This window comes from Canis lupus, chromosome 34 (genome assembly GCF_011100685.1).
Source record: "Canis lupus familiaris isolate Mischka breed German Shepherd chromosome 34, alternate assembly UU_Cfam_GSD_1.0, whole genome shotgun sequence".
NCBI lineage: Eukaryota > Metazoa > Chordata > Mammalia > Carnivora > Canidae > Canis > Canis lupus.
The window spans coordinates 20,400,240-20,420,261 of record NC_049255.1 but is presented as its reverse complement, the minus strand read 5'-3'; the positions used below and the strand labels follow the sequence as shown (position 1 = coordinate 20,420,261).

At 43.1% G+C, this 20,022-nt stretch overlaps 1 long non-coding RNA gene across 3 annotated transcripts; it reads left to right on the top strand.

The window, feature by feature from the left end:
- Positions 1-389: 389 nt before the first annotated feature.
- Positions 390-19,359, top strand: LOC119867504. Of its 3 annotated transcripts, none has more exons than XR_005383876.1 (4): positions 390-510; positions 3,144-3,772; positions 14,793-15,064; positions 18,164-19,359. It is a non-coding gene; the product is annotated as an uncharacterized LOC119867504 (long non-coding RNA). The 3 variants fall into 3 exon arrangements; XR_005383877.1 differs by having other exon boundaries at positions 3,144-4,013; XR_005383878.1 differs by lacking the exon at positions 3,144-3,772 and having other exon boundaries at positions 402-510.
- The last annotated feature ends 663 nt before the right edge of the window (positions 19,360-20,022 follow it).

Sequence of the window (20,022 nt, the reverse complement as noted above, 5' to 3'; positions counted from 1 at the left end):
CAGACAATGAATCTTTTCTGGGCTTTAGTTTCTCCAGTGATATCCCCAAGGGGTGAATGTTTCCCACGTTTCTCCTCTCGGGGCTGATGTGGTGATAGCAGGATCACACTTGGAAAACTTTAAAGAGGGCACTCCAGAGGAGCTGGCACTTCCATGTTTGGCACGACCCTGCAGAATGTTCTGCCCATAAATTTACCTTGTGGATTCAGAGGAGAGGGCCTGGGGAGAAACTGAGGGTGGTGGTGGCGGGGTGGGGGTGGGGGGCATCATTACTTGATGTTGTAGTAATCAAAACAGATTTGGCTTGGCTCCTGCCGTATCAAAGGGACACTCCCTGAGTGAGTCACTTCCTCTGGGGAAACTCCCTCACCCCCCCTCCCTCCCCCAGGACTTGCTCCTGAAGAAGAGGGACCTCATCTAGGCTGCTCTGGGCACAGTGGCCAGCTCACTCCAGGCACTTAACCATGCTATTTGTGTTGTGTGTTGCCCTCCCACAAGGAGCATCTTAGGGTAAGGACAGACCATGCGCTGCTGGCTTTGTTTTCTCGGGTTATAAAAGTGTGCGCTCATCCCTCTTTTGCAAAGGATTGTCAGCCTGTTGCTGGGGGGGCTGCAGCTTCTTTGCAGCAGCATGGATGGGGGGCGGTGCTTGGGTGCTTCAGTGGTTGAGCATCTGCCTTTGGCCCCGGGGTCCTGGGATCGAGTACCGCATCGGGCTCCCTACAGCGAACCTGCTTCTCCCTCTGCCTATGTCTCTGCCTCTCTCTGTGTGTCTCTTATAAATAAACAAATAAAATCTTTTAAAATCCACACAACACAAACAAACAAAAAAATAGCGTGGACGGTCTCCAACACTGGGGTCAGTAGGAGATATTTAACTGGGAGTCAGGATGCCTTTGTCTGAGGACTGGGTCTGTGCTGGGAGAATCAGGTGAGCCAGATACATCTGTACTTGAGGGCATACGTGCATGTCCATGATTTTATACAGGCTTTACAACAGCCTTCTGAGTGTGCATTATTTCACTCTTTCATCTCACTTTATAGAGATGGAAAGTGAATCCTGGGAGATTTAAGGGACTTCAGGGTCTCGGGGGATGAGGTGTATGTGCAGTGCTGAACCTTGATATAAGTCTTGCTAACATCAGAGTTTCTTCTCACAAATGTTCGCTTTATAACCCAGGCCCCAGGTTTCCTCCCTGCAAACAAGGATATTGGACAACCTCTACGATCCTGTCCAATTCTGACATTTGGTGGTTCTGTGGATGAGGTCGTGTACATTTTCTCTCTAATACTGCATCCTAGGCATCTGGGTTTAGGACTACATTGCCCTGTTGTGAGATAGAGAGAGAGAGATAGCAAGGGGAGAGACAATAGGATCACTGTCACCTTCAGAGGATGGGGTCATAGAGTGAGAAGGGGATTAGCTTAGAGCCAGGCCAAAAAGCAGGATGGAATCTTATGTCTTCCATTTATTAGTCCTGAGACTTTGATCAAATTCCTATACATCTTCGAGCCTCTGTTTCCTCTCCTGAGATGTCAAATGGGGAGAGCGATACTGAATTTGCGGGTGGACGGTTATGAAGGTTACATGAAATTGTTTTAAAAAGGCTAATACACTTACTACCTATAGGCAGGTGATGGTAGTTATTAAAGGTTACTTTTCCTCACTTTTGTCTGCTGGATATGAACATCCAGCCTGTTGTCCAACAGAAAGCTTTTCTTATTTTCAGGTGGTCAGAACAGTATTGGTCATATCTACCGGACAGGGACTAATGACCACAGGCACACCTGTCCATTGCACTGTGCCCTGGGGCAAAAAACAAATATGTATGATTTTCTTGAGGTTAGGGTAGATGAACACAGCCAGAAGTGCCCCTGCATGTGAAAAAATAATTTTAGGGACCCTTGTTTACCTTAGATCATATAAATTATGCACATTTCTCCATAATATATCCATATTTACTTTGATGTTAAAACAGTGCCTAAAACAGTAACTGGCATACAGCCAAGGCTCAATAAATATTTATCGAGCACACAAATTGATTTCTGAATGAAAAACAATGTTTTAAAATGTTTGCCATCAGGTAAAATTGATGTTCCAGGAAGATGTGTCATACTTAACTGGCCTCCAGTACCTTGCTATGTAACCCTGCACCCTAGCCCGAGGAAGAGAAACCCCACAGAGATTCACTCCTTCATTCTAGAGTTGGGAGATTCAGATCCACATATGTAAAGTAATAAAACCCAGATCTCCTGATTCCCATCCCAGGCTGAGACCATGGAAACGCACTGCTTTGTCCTCAAGTTTTTGGATCTTCCAGTCTTTTAGCTTCTCTACATCATGTGCTTCTTTGGTTCCTCCATATACAATACTTTGCTGGGACTGAACTTGGCTGGGGCCGTGTTTCATAATTCTGACAAATGCTCTAACCATGTTTGTCTTCAGAAGCTTCAATATGAGCTGCTTGAATAGTACTACTTGTCAAGTTTTCTGTTTTCTTTCTTCCATTTTTGTCTCAAGAATATTTCAGTAAGAAGCATTCTGGGGCATGTGAGGAAAAAGTCCAAATCTGGCCTTATTCCTAAGGAGAGGAAACTGAGGTCTTGGGTAAAGAAAACTCAACCAGAGGTCGCCCCTAGAATGAGAATGTGGGTTCTCTAATTTTGTTCCTTTCGGAGACCTGTAGCACAACAGTTTGCCTGCTTGGGCACCAGCTCCCTGAAGCTCTACCTGAAAAATCGTCCAGAGACACCCAGCATTGCAAACTTTGCTGCCCCCTTTCCTGGAATGTTCTCTTCCCACCCTACAGAACACTTCCTCTTTCTTCCCTTTTCTGCCACCCCCATCTCTTCCTCTGCTCCCCCCCATCCAGAACCCTTCCTCTGCCCAACATTTCCCAGACTGTCAAAACTCGTTTCCTGTCAGTTGCATCTCCCAAACTGTAGATACACCCAATTGCGGTGTCCCTGACAAAGCAGTGTGTTATGGTGATGCAACAGCCCAAGGTGTCAAAATAATTAGGTAATTAAAGCCGGGGAAGGTCAGGGTTTCTTCTGTCTGGAAAGACAAACACTCACACAATGAGAAAAGCTAAACAAGGAAGCCAATTTCACATTCCCTTGTCTCTCCTTCGCCCCCTCAGCTCTGATCCCAAAGTCCCATAGCTACAATGGATCTTCTCAGGGCAGCGGACGAAGAACCCACCTGACTTAGAAGGTGTGGCAAGGTTGAACACCAAGGAATAGAACATTTTCAAGGTTTCAACACACCCCTTGTTTTTGTCTTCCCTGTTTGTTTTCACACCAGCCCCACCCTAAGCTCCTGCTGGTGCAATGGCCCCAGATAGTGGCTCAATGCCATGGATGGGACATTGCTCAAAGGGGGCTGTGGGTGCTGAGGGCAAAATCTCCTCCCAGGAAACCAAGCCCTCAAGGTCATCTTCCCTTGGCTCTTATTTATTCATTCAGTCAACACTCAATACTCACTAAGAGGCTGCTATATCTTAGGGTTGGTGCTTAGAGCATGGGATGGGGGTGGAGAGAATGAAGACATCAATATGACACAGCCTCTGTCACCCAGAAGCTCACTGTCTAGTGGATATATAGACAAAATCTGCTGTGATGATGGATGGGGCTCTGACTTAGCTCAGAATGAAGTTCTAGAGGCCTCAAAGGAGGGTGTGACCCAACTCCTGTGGGCATCTGGGAACAAGTGACCAAGGAGTGATGTTTGAAGTATAACCCGACAGATGTGTAAGGTATCTCCTGACAGGTGAGAAGAATCAGGGCATTCTAGGTGGAGGAGCAGTTCATTCAAAAGCAGGAGGGGCAAAAGAACAGAGTGCATGGAGACTGAAGTTGGCTCTGTGCTGGAGGCCAGTGGGGGTGGAAGGGAGATTGTGGAATAAGTTGGTTGGGGCAAGACTGAAAATATTCTTAACAAGATGCCATGGAATGTGGCCTGTGCAGAAGGCACCGAGGAGCCCATCGCAAGTTCTGGGCAGAGTAGAGATGTGAGTAGACCCATGTATTGGTGGCAACAGCTCTCGCCCAAGCGCCTTCCTGCCAGGGATCCACACTTAGGCTTCAACTCAGTGGCCTTCAGGTCTATCCTCAGCCTAAAAGGAAGGTAGTTTCAGCACCAAGCTCTTGGCTTCCCTTCAGAGGATTGAGTCCAGGGAACCAAGGCTCTCCCCCACCCCACCACAGCTCAGCCAGCTGTCCACATTAGGAGAGACTGTGGAGGGATTAGGCAAAGAGCATTGACTTCAAATAGTCCTGGTTTTGAACCCTGGCTCTACCTCTTATCAGCTCTGTTGTCTTGAGCAAGTGACTTCCCTCTTCTATGGCCTCAGTTTGCCCTTTGTAAAATGGGCTTGAAGGATAATAATGCCTTCCTCCCTGGGCTTCCTTGCAGAGTACCTGGGTTGTAGTACCTGGAAGTGCTTCATCAATTGTGTATGTTGTAGGCCTGTCCAGCTGGCTTTCCCTAGCCCTGTCACTTAACACACCCATGTGGCTGGCTCTTGACTAACATGGCCTTGAGGCCCAGGCCAGAGGGCCGGTGGCTTTACCTTTGAGGATGGTCACCGATGCGTACCATAAACATGAAAACAAAGAAATCTGAAAAAGAAAGCATGGACACTTTTGTTATTCAAGATCCAGTTTTCAGAGCTGGCACAGCAAGACGATAACCAAATATATCCATTCTTGTGAGGAGCACCATTTAGGTCCCCCGATCTTCAGATCTTTTGCCACAGGTCCTTGAAACAAAAGGCAACTGTATCTGGATGCTATATAATTTGGGGGTCATTCCACTATAGACTTTGCATATGGATACTGCTTTGGAGAGCAGGGAGGATTTGAATCATTACAGCACTTAGGTAAGAGAAATTAAACAATTCACATGCTGAATCCCTTCCTCTCAGACAGAGTAAGTGTAATAGATTCTTGATAAGAATGTAGTGCTTAGTGTCCATTTACTTGCTTCTCTTTATGCTCTAATTCGTGACTCTGGAGATAGTCTTCAATTAACATGGATTTCCAGCTGTTTTATATGGCAGCTGAGGAATATTTTGCAAAATTAAAAACAACTCATATTACTCTTAAATTTGTATATACATAGGTTGAGACATAATCTATATGAAAAGTGCGATACAGATACATAACATTTTCAACAAAGTAGGCATTAAAAGCTGTCATAAATAGTTTAACTTTTCAAACAAATAAGTAAGATTTAATTAATTTTTAAAAAGTAAATTTAAAAAATTAGCTTTATGGAAATAATTTTTATTTAAAATGTTGATATGTTAATTATAACTTATTTGTAGTTTCCTTTTATACATTAATTAATACTCTGATATTTAAAGTATTTTAGAAGAAATATTTTTGAAAATGAAAAGTAAAAAAAAAAAAAAGAAAATGAAAAGTATTAATTTTAATTTTTTTACATTTACTTTTGTTTACATTTTTAATGAAATATACTCAATTTTATACACTTTGAATGCAAATGAATAACTTGTTTTATCATCTTTAGATCAGTACTGTCCAGTAAAATTTCTTGCTATGATGAAAATGTTCTATGCATGCTGCCAAAACGATAGTCCTAGATATATGTGGCTACTGAGCATGTGAAATGTGGCTAGTACAACTGAGGGATTTTAACATTAATTTTATTTTTATTGCATTCTAATCTATTTAAATTTAAATATCTACATGTGACTAGTGACAATTACATTGGACAGCACGGTTTTAAATCATTGAAAATGAAAATAATAAATCTAGGTGATAATAGAAAAGGCAATGGGAAGATCTAAGAAAATAAGAAAGATTGAAGAGATGAGAAATAAAGAGGTGACCTGCTTAAATCTTTAAGATAGAAATAATGAAAGTGGACAAACTGACTTGCATACAAAAATACTTATGCATGATTATGTGAACTGCAGGGAAAAGCCACAAAACAATTGGTAAGATACAAAAAAAAAAAAAAAACAAACAAATGCTTGAATGCTAATATGAAGTTTTGAGAAAATTATTACTTAGCCAATACTTAGCCAAATGTAATGATGCTTTTCATGGCACAAATGGAGCAATCTTTTCAGGGAAATTTCAGGATCTAGAAGAAATTATTTGGAATGAGGTATTGGAATGTGCCAAACATGGAAATGGATAAAAAGTAACAGAATGAATTTTTATTATTTGGGGTGGCAATTTCACAATGAGACTCTTAACTAAATGGGTAATAAAATACAAAAAAAAGTAAAGTTTTTAAATGTAAATATTGTCCAGTACAACTTGATTGCTCCAAGTATATTGCACAATGGCTATTTATGTCATTGAACTATACTGGATAGGAAAACAAGAATGTCAAGATCATTTTAACTGGTTTTACATCTCTTATGAAAAAGAACAGGTTTTGACTTAAGTAAAAAACTAAGAAAGCAATTTTCAGCTTTTGTCATTTATTTAAAAGATTGACACTTTAGACATAGATAAATAAAATTAATTTTGGAGAAAAATAAAACTAATTTTGAATTTACCTTATCCCCTGTTATTTGGTGTGAATTATTGCTTGCTGTTAATACTGTTAAGCAAACTATTATAACAAAACAGATCAAAGTTTGACTGTTCACTTTTAAAGGTATATTTATTTATTTGAAGAAAATAGTTTTTCTAAATTGAAAGCCACTGTGTCAATATGCAATATAAATTATATTCCAATAAAATATAGTAAAATCAGAAGAAAATTAGGAGAGAGAAGATTCATATATAAATGCTAAAACTAACCATGGAATCCATCCATTTTCTGGCTGTAATAGTTCAAGGTATGGTGTCTATTAAAGAAAAATCGCAATAAATTGAGCAATATACTGCTGTATTCATTTTTTTGCTATAATATTCTAGCTTTACAAAAATACTGGAGGAAAACTTAAGAAATACTGCCCACATTAGAACTTTGAATGCCTGTGAAAATTGTGACATAGGGAATAGAGATATGTAATCACTTTCTGTGATATTGATACTGCATAATATATAATCCATAAAAATGCTAAAAAGTCGTATGTAAAACTTACTGGTTCATTTTTAATTGAAGTATTGTTTTAATAGCTTTATTAACAATTCCAATTGCTACTGTCTGAGGGAAGCAGACAAATGAGCTAATCTAGTGGGAAGACCTGGGATTTTTTTCCAAGAGCTAGAAAAATAGGATTCCTGAAAGACCCACATCGAAGTGTTTTAGGATGGTAGGAGTGTTTATGGTTTTTGATACTGTTTATGGTTTTGATACTTTGATACTTACTCAGAACCCAGACCACTAATCTTCTGTGAACTCAAAGATGTCTGGGTCTTCCAACTGCTAAGATGCTCTGCAGGGCTAACTCCCAGAACAGATCGACAGGGAGACCTATATGGGAAAGACAGGTGGTGACTGGGTGTCTGGCAAACATTTGAAAACAAGACCAGAACTTTTTCCCACTTGGATTCCTTAAACACTGTGTCCCTGATTTTTAAGCTCTCATTCATTTTGAAGGGCATTAAATGTGCACATCATAATCTTTCTCCTTCTCATATACACGCGTCGTTGTGCGTGAGACATGTGATACATGAGAGGGCTCACGAGGTCTGTCTTTCAAGGGAAAACTATATCTATATCCATATCTGTATCCATCTCCATCTCCATATTCATATCTATAACTACTTGTCCCAAGTCTTTCAGATTTTCAAGTATGCAATTTCAAACTTGTTACCAGTAAAAGAAATCTAAACTGGACCCGTGTTTGAAGACAAGAGTATAAAAAGGATCATGTCTAATGTTTAGCTTCCTGACATGACTGCTGGGTGCAACACACCTTTTGTTAAGGTATTTTTCTTTTAAGCATCTGATTAACATAAATTTTTTTTTATATTATACAAAAACATAATACCATGATTATGGAAATAAAAAGCCACCCACAAACTTACTATCTTTAAAATCATCTATTTTCATTCTTTTCTTTCTTTTCCAAAAAAGCATATTTTTTCACAGAGTTGGACATGCAACACAAATATGATTTTGTGTTCTAGTCTTTTCCTTAAGCATCATACAATGGACAATTCCAGTGTGGTCTTTCAAATGACCTATTTGAATGGCCTAAAATATTACTTTAGTGAATATAGTGTCAGTGTCAATATATCAGCATTCCAACAGTATTATGGGAAATTTACATTATTTTCAATTCACTTCTATTATCCATAATACTGCTTTGGCCACTTTTCTGCCATCCTTTTTCCTAGTCTTGGATTTTTTTCTTAAAATAAATCTCTAACAGTGGAATTGTTGGGTCAACTTGATGAAATTGTTGGTTGTTACCCTCCTTTAATTTATTTTTAAACACAGTCTTCCTCCCTCATTTAAGCAAACTAACTTACTGGTTTACCAACTCACTAATTAACTAGCACAGCATCCCAGTTCCCTGGTTTGTTTCTGTTCACATCCAACTGGTGCACTGGGTCCCTTGTATATGCTCCTTCCTGACAATGAATGTCTGGTTCACACATCTCCTTTACACAAATAAGTTGCAGTGATAACTTTTTGCCCTGAAGCTTGATCACTTTAGCGATCTATTGTCTGGCTTCAAGGAATTCCGCATCTGCAAAAGTGTCCATGAGACATAGTTTCAGTAATTGCGAAAGAAAGAAGCATACTGATAAGCCAGGTAAAGACTGGGCTCCTGGCCATCTGCTTTTTCTATCCCTTACCAGTTAGGTCTCTGCCAAGGCATCCTGGGCTCAGCCACCAACCTGTCCCACCAACTCTTGCCAAAGTGCAGGCAACCATATGAATGTGGGCAAGGGCACTTACCATACACCCACTCCACCTTGAACCAGCCTAGATCCCATAAGGGACCTATTGGACACTCAGATGTAATCTTTACCCTCAAGAACTCTGGAGGCTGAAGAGATAAGATACATATGCTCTAAGAATATAGCTGAGAGTCTCTGATTCCATAGAGGTTCAGAAGCAATGGATCACATCATGGGCCCTAAGCTGGGGCTAGAAGGACAGACAGGAATAGAAGAGGGAGGAAAAGGTAAGGAGGACATTTGGTTTGGAGGCATTCATTTTGCATCATCCAATCAATAAGCAGCTACCACACTCCAGGCTCCAAGCTAGGTTCTGGGCACATACAGAAGAGTTAGGTTGCATCCCAGTTCTTTAGGAGATCACAGTCCTGTGGGAGAGACACTCATAAGAAGATCATCACCATATGGTGTAATGCACACTGTCATAGGGGAATTGACAAAGCGACGTGAATGCAATGGTCAGATCTGCCTGTGAGAGTAAAATGTCCAATAGAACAAGAAAGCTCCCTCCAGACCGAAGGGATCTGGCCTATTTTAGGAAGATTATGTGAGCAGAATGGGGAGGTAGCAGTGGTAAGGTAGAAAGAAGACTCTGCCTTCACCTAAAGACCTGGGTTTTTACCTGACTCTACTACTTCAAAGTTGTATGATTATGATCAGGTTCCTCAAAGTCTCTGAGGCTCAGTTTTGTCACATGTAAAACGAGGATCCTAATACTTCTGCAGGAACTGTTGGGAGATTGAAAGAGAAAGAAGGTGATAAAGGGCCAAGTGAAAGAATTTATTCTTATCATCACCCTCATTGATGTCATCACATACGAAAGCACTTCGGGAATTCTCTGGCCCAGTATAAAGAAGCAAAGTTATTGGTGTGATAACCAAATTATTCCCACAATTACCTGTCCTTGTTTCTGGACTCCTACATCTGGGAAACAAAAGGGTGTGCCTACAACTGAGCGGACTTTCCTCCTGCCACCCACCCCATTGTTTTTCATCCCATAAATCCCACCCGGTACTTAAGGCTTTGGAATGTTCACTTTGCATTTGTAAGGCCTCCTGAGCATGATTACTAGCCTTTCTTTTCTCTAAGGAAATTAAATCACATAGTGGCCACTAAACCTAAGAATATGTAAAGTGCACAGAGGGTTGGCCACACACCGTGGTTCACCTATTCACCCAGGCATTACTGCTCAGGCCATTTATTTCATAATTTTTCACAAGAAACTGTGGCAATAGCCAGAGATGACGGAAGTGACAGATGACTCAGAGGCAACCATCCCAACCCCCCACCCCCCCCCAACTGGCATCTCTGAGCTTGCTGGCTTCCATAGAGATTTATACTTTTGTTTGGATATTGCTTTAAGGAGATTAAAGGATCTGTATTCCTGGAAGCCTCCTTCACTTTTTTTCCCCTGGGGCCCTTCAGACCATGCTCCAATTCATTCCTGTGTAATGAGAACTCACATTCCTTGGGAATTTATTCTATGCCAGGGATTGTATTGTCTTTTACATTCGTTATCTTATTTACTCCCCAACACTACTGCCCAGGTATGATGGTTATCCCCACTTCACAGATGAGGAAACTGGCATAATGAAGGTAAGGTGAGCTAAGGTGCATCCAGGAATGACTAGCAGAGCTGGACATAGGTTGCCTGACTCCAGAGCTCATGCCTCTGATGATTCTAGAATTCTGCTTCCTTCAGGTAGGAAAGCCTGGAACCTCCATGACAAGCTCAGTCACCTCTGTTGTGAGTCAAAGCTGAGGACTGGCTTAGGATTGGCTTCTTATAAAGTAGAAACTGTAGAGGACTGGAAATTAGCTGATGGATGATCTAGGCAGTCTTCTTCCTGTGCAGGCAGCCAGAGAAAGCCTGGCTCTGAGAACATATCCTACATAGCTCCTGCTGGTGATTTGAGGTGGTCCAGAGTTTACCTTAGCAGGAAAGAGAGAACATTTTTAAAAGGAGAAAAACCAAGTTGTTTAATGGCTCTCTTCGGACTCCTCCTCCTTATATTCCTTGATTCCTTGCGCAACACTTTTTTTTCCTTGAGAAAATGTGGTGAAGTTTATCACCCCAAACACAGCTTGGATCATGCTTCCCGCTACTCAAGGCCCTCCAATAATGGTTTCCCATGGCCACAATCAGCAAGCCTCCAAATTTTTTTAAGCGCCACTGGTAAAAAAGATTTGCCTGTGTGACCAAATGGATTTATAATACGTGTATGTGCATGTGTGCAAAACCATGCCAATATATTATTCATATTATAAAAATAAAGTAAAACAAATTATAAAAGAAGATATAAATATAAAATAGAGAATACAATGTATGCTAATCTTCATAATATCATACTATCTTTCCTACCATCATAAGACACAATCAACACTCCAGACAGAGTTCATCATTAATAACAGTTAATTAATAACAGTGAATGTGAACCCATATTTCAAGCTCTCTTCCTGAGAATTTCTCTTTCTTTCTTTCTTTCTTTCTTTCTTTCTTTCTTTCTTTCTTTCTTTCTTTCTTTCTTTCTTTTTGGCCTATTGCTTGCTACATCTGATTAGGTCATCATTGGCTTTAACCCCTGAAATGTGGCCAGTGGAAAACCAAGAATAGGAGAAAAGTCATCTCTGCCATTTTCTTGTTGTTTGCTTGTTTTTTTGCAGGAATTTTTTAAAACCAGTTGTCCATTTTGTCAGGGTTTATTTAGTTAAATCTAGGTAAAGAATCCAAAAATTTAAGAAACCAACTAAATGAAAACATCAGTATGAATACCTCCTGGGCTCTCTGGGACTTAGAACCCCCACCCATCCCTCAGAATAAGCTTAGTTGGAGATGTGACATAAAGTCATCTGACCCCCAACAAACATCCTGTAAATAATTCATATAGGAAATAATAGGACTTTTAAACTTCTCTTATGTAAATAAACGTATATATAAATGAAGATTTCAGTATGATTTACACACTCTCCTGGAAGCACGCACACCTCAGTAGAAACTCCTTACCTACTAAGATCAGATTCTTTAGCCTTCCACGATTGGCAATTTCCACCAACCATCACCAATCCCACCCATTCTGATGATTGGCCCCTCACTGTGTGGTACTAGATAGGGCTGCTCATCTTTCTCTGAAAACTTTCTTCCCCTTTTGCTCTGACTGTTCTCTCTGTCTGGAACATCTTGCTTTCCATTACTCTTTCAAAATTTTAACTCCTCTATAGAGTCTCACCTCAGCCTCCACCTCCTGTGTGAAATAACAATATCAACTAACATTTCTCGGCCTCTTACTACATGCTAGACAACATATTATCTCATTTAACCTTCACAACAATTCTAAGAGATGGATACTATTATGAGAAAGCTCAGAGACAGAACTGCTCAAAGCCACACAGTTAGGAAATGAGGGAGACAGGAACCTCCAGAGCCCTACACTCTTTCACTGTATGTGTGCTTCAATTTCATTTTACTTGTTCTGACAGGTAAAGCTAACATGAAACCATCCTCCTCTCCCTACTCATGGGGAGATGGATTTAGCTGCTTCCTCTTCAAGTTTCCACAGCAGCTTGTTTGAAGATAACATGTAGGACTTACTTCATCCTGCCATATATTGCTGTTATGTGTGCATACTTCTTATATCCCCAGATATACTGTGAGCTCTTTGGCCAAGGGACCACACTGGATCCTTCACAGCACATAGCAGAGACATAGTAAACATGGTCACTGGGTGGATGAATTAATGGATGAATAAATGCGTGGGTGGAAAGCAAACAAACGAAGGTCCTAGACTGGGTATGATTCCTTTATGATTGACATTCTCCTAGTGACCTGATGTACAAACTATAAAGATACATGAGACTGGATCTATAATATATGACAAAGATTTCAAAATAGAAGACAAGATTTCCATTTCCCAACATTTGTAGAACCACTTAAGAGTTATGTTATATTCTTTAATATATGCTGACTGAATGGTAAAGATTCAAGCTTGTGTTTATATAATCCAACTTTCCAGAAGACCGAATGCAGTAAAAAGCTGTCACCTTACAAAGAAGCACTTGATATCTTGGATGACTGGCAAGGGACTTTTAGGCAGACTATTCTAAAGGTGACGATAGTTAATGAAGTATACAGAAGAAATTTACACTCATTTAATCCTGAAAATAATGTGTGCATGCACACACACACACACACACACACACACACACATCCTCCCCCACAGTTGAGGAATTTTTCTTTCTCCATTTTACTGACTCAAAAACTGAGACTCATAAGGGTGAAGTGATTGCCTAATAATCACCTAACCAAGCAGTGACACAGCCCCTACCCAAACCCAGGCATTTAGACTCCAATCCCTTTGTCTTTCCCTACTCTGCTCCTGAGATAGAAAACGAAGCCTAGAATGTCAAACATTTGAGCTATCAGAAACTCTTTGCCATTGGCGTAGAATAAATCTCCTTTTCAGTTTTTTTTTTTTTTAATGCTGTCCTGTGTAAGCCTATAGTCTTGAGGATTGTGCATGGTAAGGAGGGACTAGTGGCTTCTAATCCCTAGATGACTAAACAGAAGTCCAGTCCATCTGTGATCAATATCCCTTCCAAGGGCCACAGGTGCGCACCACAGAGCAAGCGCCTTTCTTTTCCAACTCAGTGCAGCAACCATCATAGAAATATTTCATCCTACACTCAATTAATCCATTCCTCCTTTTTAAATTTTCTTATTAATGTTTGACTGTGTCCTTATGCGGAGGGGCAAGAAATAGCACTCTGACTGATAAGCTACATAGTAAAATGGCCTGGCTGCCATGCACCCAGTAGAGTCATAGATGTGAGGCTGTATAGGAGGGGCCTTGTTCCTAGTCCTCAAAGGCTGGAAGAGACAAAGGCAGAGCCCAACACCTCAATGTCACCTTTTCCACCTCCCCCAAACATGGTGCCCACACGGCAACAAGGGGCTCTTGAAGGAAAGACCACTGAAGCCATCCTCAAGTACATCATGTGCCTGAAAAGAGTGGAAGTGGAGGTAGAAACTAGATTTCATTTGGGGTATTCTTGGAGGACAGACTGGAGGCAAGGAATGAAATTAAAAGCAATCATCTTTCTGAAACTCCTCTTCCTAACAGAGATAGACAACAGAGAAACGGAATAGTGAGCTTGCTGTCATAGGAGGTATTCAAGCAAAGGTTGGATCATCCTCCCATGAGAGTAGTGTAAAGAGCATATATTTAGAGAGTGGTTGGTTTGGCTAGGTCACTGCTAAAACACCCTTCCAGCAATGGCATTTTGTGTTCCTCCAAATATTCCACACTTGAATGCCTTGGGAGATGGGTTCAGACAAAGCTCATCTGTTCCATAATACTTGGCCACAGTACAACGCCTGCTGCCTGGTCACAAAGCATTTCATAGACAGCTGTTACCACCCTTATTTCAGAAATGTGGTGAAAAGGGAATTCAGAGACAGGTGAGGGGCCTGCCATCACGTGAGCAGGTGGGAAGAGGCCCCCAGCTACAGAACTGCCCATTTCCTGAGCCTACACACTTCTCATCTTAACTCAGTGATTTATGACCACGTGCAATAATCCCCGCCCCCCAGAACACCTTTGTTTAACCCTCCTAGGTTATAAAGTCATACAATCTCAATGTTTAAATAGTCTTTGAACTTAATGGAGTTTATAGGAAAGTAATGTTTCCCACTGACTCTAATTGAGACTAGAAAATGGAACGAGCCCCGTGGAATCCTAAGGAATTATGTCTGGACTAAGGGGTAAATAGGGCAAAAGTCACAGGCAAGTTTCCTGCCAACTTGTCCCAGGGAAGCATGGGGCCAGTCTTCATGGAGAGAAAAGGCTGAGTGGGGGGAGGGAGGAATGTAATATGGTTTGTGAAGATCACAAGCATTTGAAGCAACAGGAAACCATAATGGCACAACTAAGGAGTAATCTTTCTCTTGAAAGGTCTTCCTATTTCACTAACAGGGAAGCAGCAGGCCTTAGGAGAAAACCAGGAACTGGGAATCAGTAAATCTGTACCACCACTGACTTGCTCTGGGATCTTGGGAGAACACGCAACCTCTCCAAGTCTTACGTTTCCTCGCGAGGATGACAATTTCCACCCAGGATTGACTGGAGGACCAGATGAGATCACAGATATGAAGCATGCTGTATCTGGGGACATTGGACAAACGGTAGCTGCTAACATCACGCCTGCTTTATGTGTTTTCTCAGATGTGAGTTGATATTACAATTATTCTCTATTTCCAGAAGTGGAAACCAAAGCACGGTGATTTGAAGGGACGTGGGTGCCATTCTGTAGTGCTGGGACCAAAAGAAAGAGGTCTCTCTACATTGGGAGGACTTCAGTGGCTGCCCATGGCATGGCGCTTTCTTTCCTTCTGAGAACACCACCATTACATAACTGTCTGGGTCAGTGCCTCAGACCACAGAGATCTCCTCTGCCCACCTGCACCAGGCACACATATTCTGGGACGGAATCAGGAAGATGGCCTCTTTCACATCAACTGGGGAGCCCCCACACCTACCTTTCTCCTCTCCACCTCCACTGCACACCCCCATTCCCCATCCCCTGCTGCTGGCATTCTCTCTGCTATTGAGCAAAGCAGGCATTCTCTGATGCCACCTTACATCAGGGAAGTAATTTCTGGCCTCTGTCTGGGTCTCTGCCCTTAGAGAATATCCCAGCCATCCTCTACCCTTTATAACAGTCCTCAAAGCATTCTCCCTTCTGCTTCTCCACCAGTGTGGCCTCTTTTGTGAAGTACTCTGATCATGGGCTTCCCCCACGCCCACCCCCCACCATCATCTTTACCTCAGAAAATGAAATAAAGAATTCAAGTGACTCATCCATCCTCATAGCCAGAGGGGAGAAGTAGAAAGTACAGAAACCATTGTAGAATGAGGAGTATTTCTGCAGGCCTCTTGACTGCTTCACATGATCTGCTGAGCTTCATGAAAGGGAAGATATAAAATCTGAGCTGTACCATATTGTCTCCCAAAGTAGCCAGCGAGGAAATGAAGTATGACTTCCATCCCCCTCAGGGTAGCTCCCGCCTCACATGCTCAAATGGGGCTCAACAGCCGCAGGACAGACGCCTACCTGGTCAGCACCACTGAGCTTCCGCCACTCTCCTGACCAGGGGCTCCCTCATGCCTCAGTGCCACCCTCCCCAAGGCCTGGGACCCACTCCACATCAGTCCTCTGGATATGCAGCAGTGCCTACTGGGGGCCCTGAGCAGGGAGCCTGCAGGGGTGCCTTCTCGGGAGGTGCAGCTCACCGGCACCACTGCGCTTGACAACCTCCAAACCCTGTGCTCTTCAGCTGGCTGGAGGCCTGCTAGATGGGTACAGTGTGCATAACGGGGAGAGTCGGAGCGGGGAGAGAGTCAGAGAGTCAACCAGAGGGAGGCTCTGCTCTAGGCTACTTTACATATTGGGCATCTGCCTGAGATTTCATTATGAAAACACGAAGCAAACAAATCAAACAGAAACAGGGTCCACTGCAATTACAAACGATATCAAATAGAAACTAGCGAAGAGCCTCGAAAGCCGCCGCTGGTCCAGCCTAGTGTTTCTCAAACTTGCGTGGCCCTCAGATCTTCTGGAGGGCTGGATAAAACACAAATGGCTGGATGGCCCTGCAGCGTTGCTGACTCAGAATTTTGGGGTGAGGTTGATGATCTGTATTTCTAACAAGCTCCTGGGGGACCCCGATTTTGCTGTTTTGAGGCATGAACTTTAAGAACCATGATCTGGCCCAAATTTCCCCTTCAGAGAGCTGGGAAAAGTGATTCCTCCAAGTTGCCTTAGCAAGTTAGAGATGTGTCCGAGTACAGCCCCAATATCTGACAGCCCCCCGCACTGTTTCTTCCAGGGCTTGTCCATCACACCCTGCACCTGTTCTGGCACAAGAGGGCCCTGGGCAGAGAAGGCCACTTGGATCTGGGCTCTCGAGCAGCTTTACCTCTGGGACAGTGATGAAAGGGGAGCATTCCTACTCAGAGCCCATGCTCAGCCAGCCTGAGTCCCCAGTTTGGGAAGTTGCATATACCCCCAGTACATCAGGGTGTTGGCTTCCCCAGACTTCACTTGTTCATGACTTTAGTCATCATTGAGCCTTCATGATCACATCCCTTCAATCTGTCACCCAACAGAGACTTATTGAGAGCTTCTGGGTGCTGGGCACGTCTTCCAGAGACTTCTGAGGGGAAGGTTCTTCCCTGCCCCCAAGGACTTTACAGGGAGGAAATCAAGCTTAATCAAGCTGTTACCTTTTGAAGGGCAAGAAGGGAGTGGCTCAGGTGAGTGAGTGAGAGGAAGGAGGAGAGTTTCATCAGGCAGGCAGGCAGATGTTAGCAGACAAGGGACATGCAGTAAAGAAGACATGTTCAGTGCAAGGATAAAATAATAAACTTTTATTGAATATTTACTCTATATCCATTGCTTTCCATACTTCTTTTATCCTCACAAACATCCCTCAAGAGGTGCCATTATAACATCTTCATTTACAGATTAGAAAATTGCAGCTCAGAGAGGTCATACAACTTACCCAAGTCCACACAGCTCCTCAAACTTAGGTTCTCTGACCCCAGAGCCCAATTCTTAACTACTGTACCATCTTATCTCTCTCAGCAAGGGATGGGCAGTTTGTCTGGAGGGCCATAGGTTTACCGAAGCTCTGGATAGATGAGTGTGTATGTGTATGTAGGGGGATAGTTGGAAAGAGAGTCTGGGACTTTGTTTGTTGAGGGGCCTGACTTCCAGGAGGAGTCATTTGAACCTAACTCAAGAGGCTGCCAAAGTCACTGAAGGGTTTTGAGCAGGAGAGAGACGCATGACACAACAGTGTTTTAGGGAAATCCTTCAGATAGCAGTATGCAGGTTGGGTTGGAGAGGGGAGGTACTCATCACCAGTAGATTACACTGGAGGCCCCTGCAGAATTTCAGAATTGAGAACATGAGAGCCTGGCGTGGAGGGGTGGTGGGGGTGACAGGCACAGAGAGAGACTCAGTGGCAGATGCTCTTCTCACCACTATCATCGCAAATATGTTTTGATCTCTGGTGCTACATGCTTTACCCATATTAACTCATTTAATCCTAATAATAGCTTTTATATGAGATCCCTTTCCTTATGATATTTCTTGTCCCTCCTTTGTCTCTATGGATGCATCCTCATGCTTGGCAGGGTTCCTATTTGGGGATCAAGGCCTGAAACATCTTCCTTGAATATATAGGAATCATGGGTTGAGACAATTCAGGATCAAGCAATCATGATCAGTCTCAGAACTATCTGTTCTCTCGATTTTACAGCCGAGGCAGCTGAGGCCTGGAGAGGACCATGACCTTGTCCCTTGTCCCTTCTAGGAAGTGACAGAGGCTGGACCAGAAGCAGAAAGTCTTCTCCAGACTTCTACTATGCTCCAGTCCTCCTGCTTCCTGGGGCCAGACCAGAGGCCTTGCAGCTGCGACGGGTGCCAGATGGCATCTCAGTCACCAGGCTGGAGGGCGCCTGAGGACCCTGCGCTCAGTGCCAGGCTGGCAGCCCATCCCCTACACGGACGCCACGGGCACAGGGCAGAGGGACTGAGTGAAGGCAGCACGTGCGGTGGAAGGAAAAGAATGCGGTGACTCAGGCCCACATTGTGGCACTGTTCTCAGCTGTCTGAGGGGCACCCCAGCCTGGAGGAGGCAGCTGCTAACTTCACTTTGTCAGAGAGTCACTCTTGCCCCAGGGTGCCGACATGGTAAGGGCATGGTAAGGGCAGAGGAGGGCGAGATGGGCCTCACCCAGTCGGCCCTGGGCAAAAGTGAGGGTGCCCTCTGCGAGGTGAGAAAGCAGCTCTCCTCCTAGCTCTGCTCTTGCCCTGGCCACTGCTGTGACTTTAAGCATGATCTCACCTGAACCTGATGAGCCGCACCCTTCTCATCCATTTATAGGTGCCATAGCTTGGAGATAGGCAGCAGTCAGTAGGCTAATGCATTAAAAACAAAACAAAACAAAACAAAAAAAACCCTTGGCAAGCCTAGAGAATTCTACACATGTGTTTTAGTCTGTTCAGGCCGCTATGACAAAACATCACAGACTGGGGAGCCTATCAGGAAGAAAATCTTATTTCTCACAGTTCTGGCAGCTGGGAAGTCCAAGATCGAGACACCAGTGTGGTCGTGGTCCGGTGAGAGCCCACCTTCTGGTTCACAGCTGACCCCTTCTCGCTGTGTCCTCACGTGGCGGAAGGCCAAGAGATAGCTCTCTCTGGAGCCTCCTTTGTAAGAGCACCAGGCCCATTCAGGGGAGCTTCTCCCTCATGACCTAAGCACTTCCTAAAGGCTTTGCCTCCCTATAGCATCACCTTGGGAGCTATGATTTCAACATATGAATTTTGGTACTCTTACCATGATTAATGCTAATATTCATATCATTAAACATCTTGAAGGAAACATGATGGTAAAATGTTAACTTGTGTCCATGAAGGGTATGCTTGACTCCTTCATGCTGTTTTTGTAACCCTTCTGTAAATTTGAAATTGCTTCAAAATAAAATGTTTAAAAAAAAAGTTGCACCCTCTTTAATTCAGCCAGCTTGGCCACGAGGCAGACATACTTCGTTGAATAAGACAGGAAGGTCTAAAAAAAAAAAAAAAAAAAAAAAAAAAAAAAAAAAAAAGACAGGAAGGTCTATGCCCCTGCAAAGCTTATGTCCTGGCAGGCAGAAACGAATTTTAAACAATGCAAGAAATATGAAGAGCGCCTTTTGTATTAGGTGTTAAGTCTAATAGGGGATGAAGTAGAGCAGCATAAGGGGAGCAGAAGTCCCAGGTTTGGGGCGGTGGGGAGGGACTTGCAGGCTGACCTATCAAAGGTCAAGGAAGTTCTTATCAAGAAGATGAAATCTGGGGGCCCCTGGGTGGCTCAGTGGTTGAGCATCTGCCTTTGGCTCAGGGCGTGATCCTGGGGTCCTGGAATCGAGTCCCACATCGGGCTCTCTGCAGAGAGCCTGCTTCTCCCTCTGCCTGTGTCTCTGCCTCTCTCTGTGTGTCTCATGAATAAGTAAATAAATACTCCTTAAAAAGAGAGAGAGAGAGAGAGAGAGAGAGAAGGTGAAATCTGAGTAGACTTGAAGGAGAGGAGGGGATTTAGAAGCAGCTAGGTGGGAATAGCATGCCCGGAGA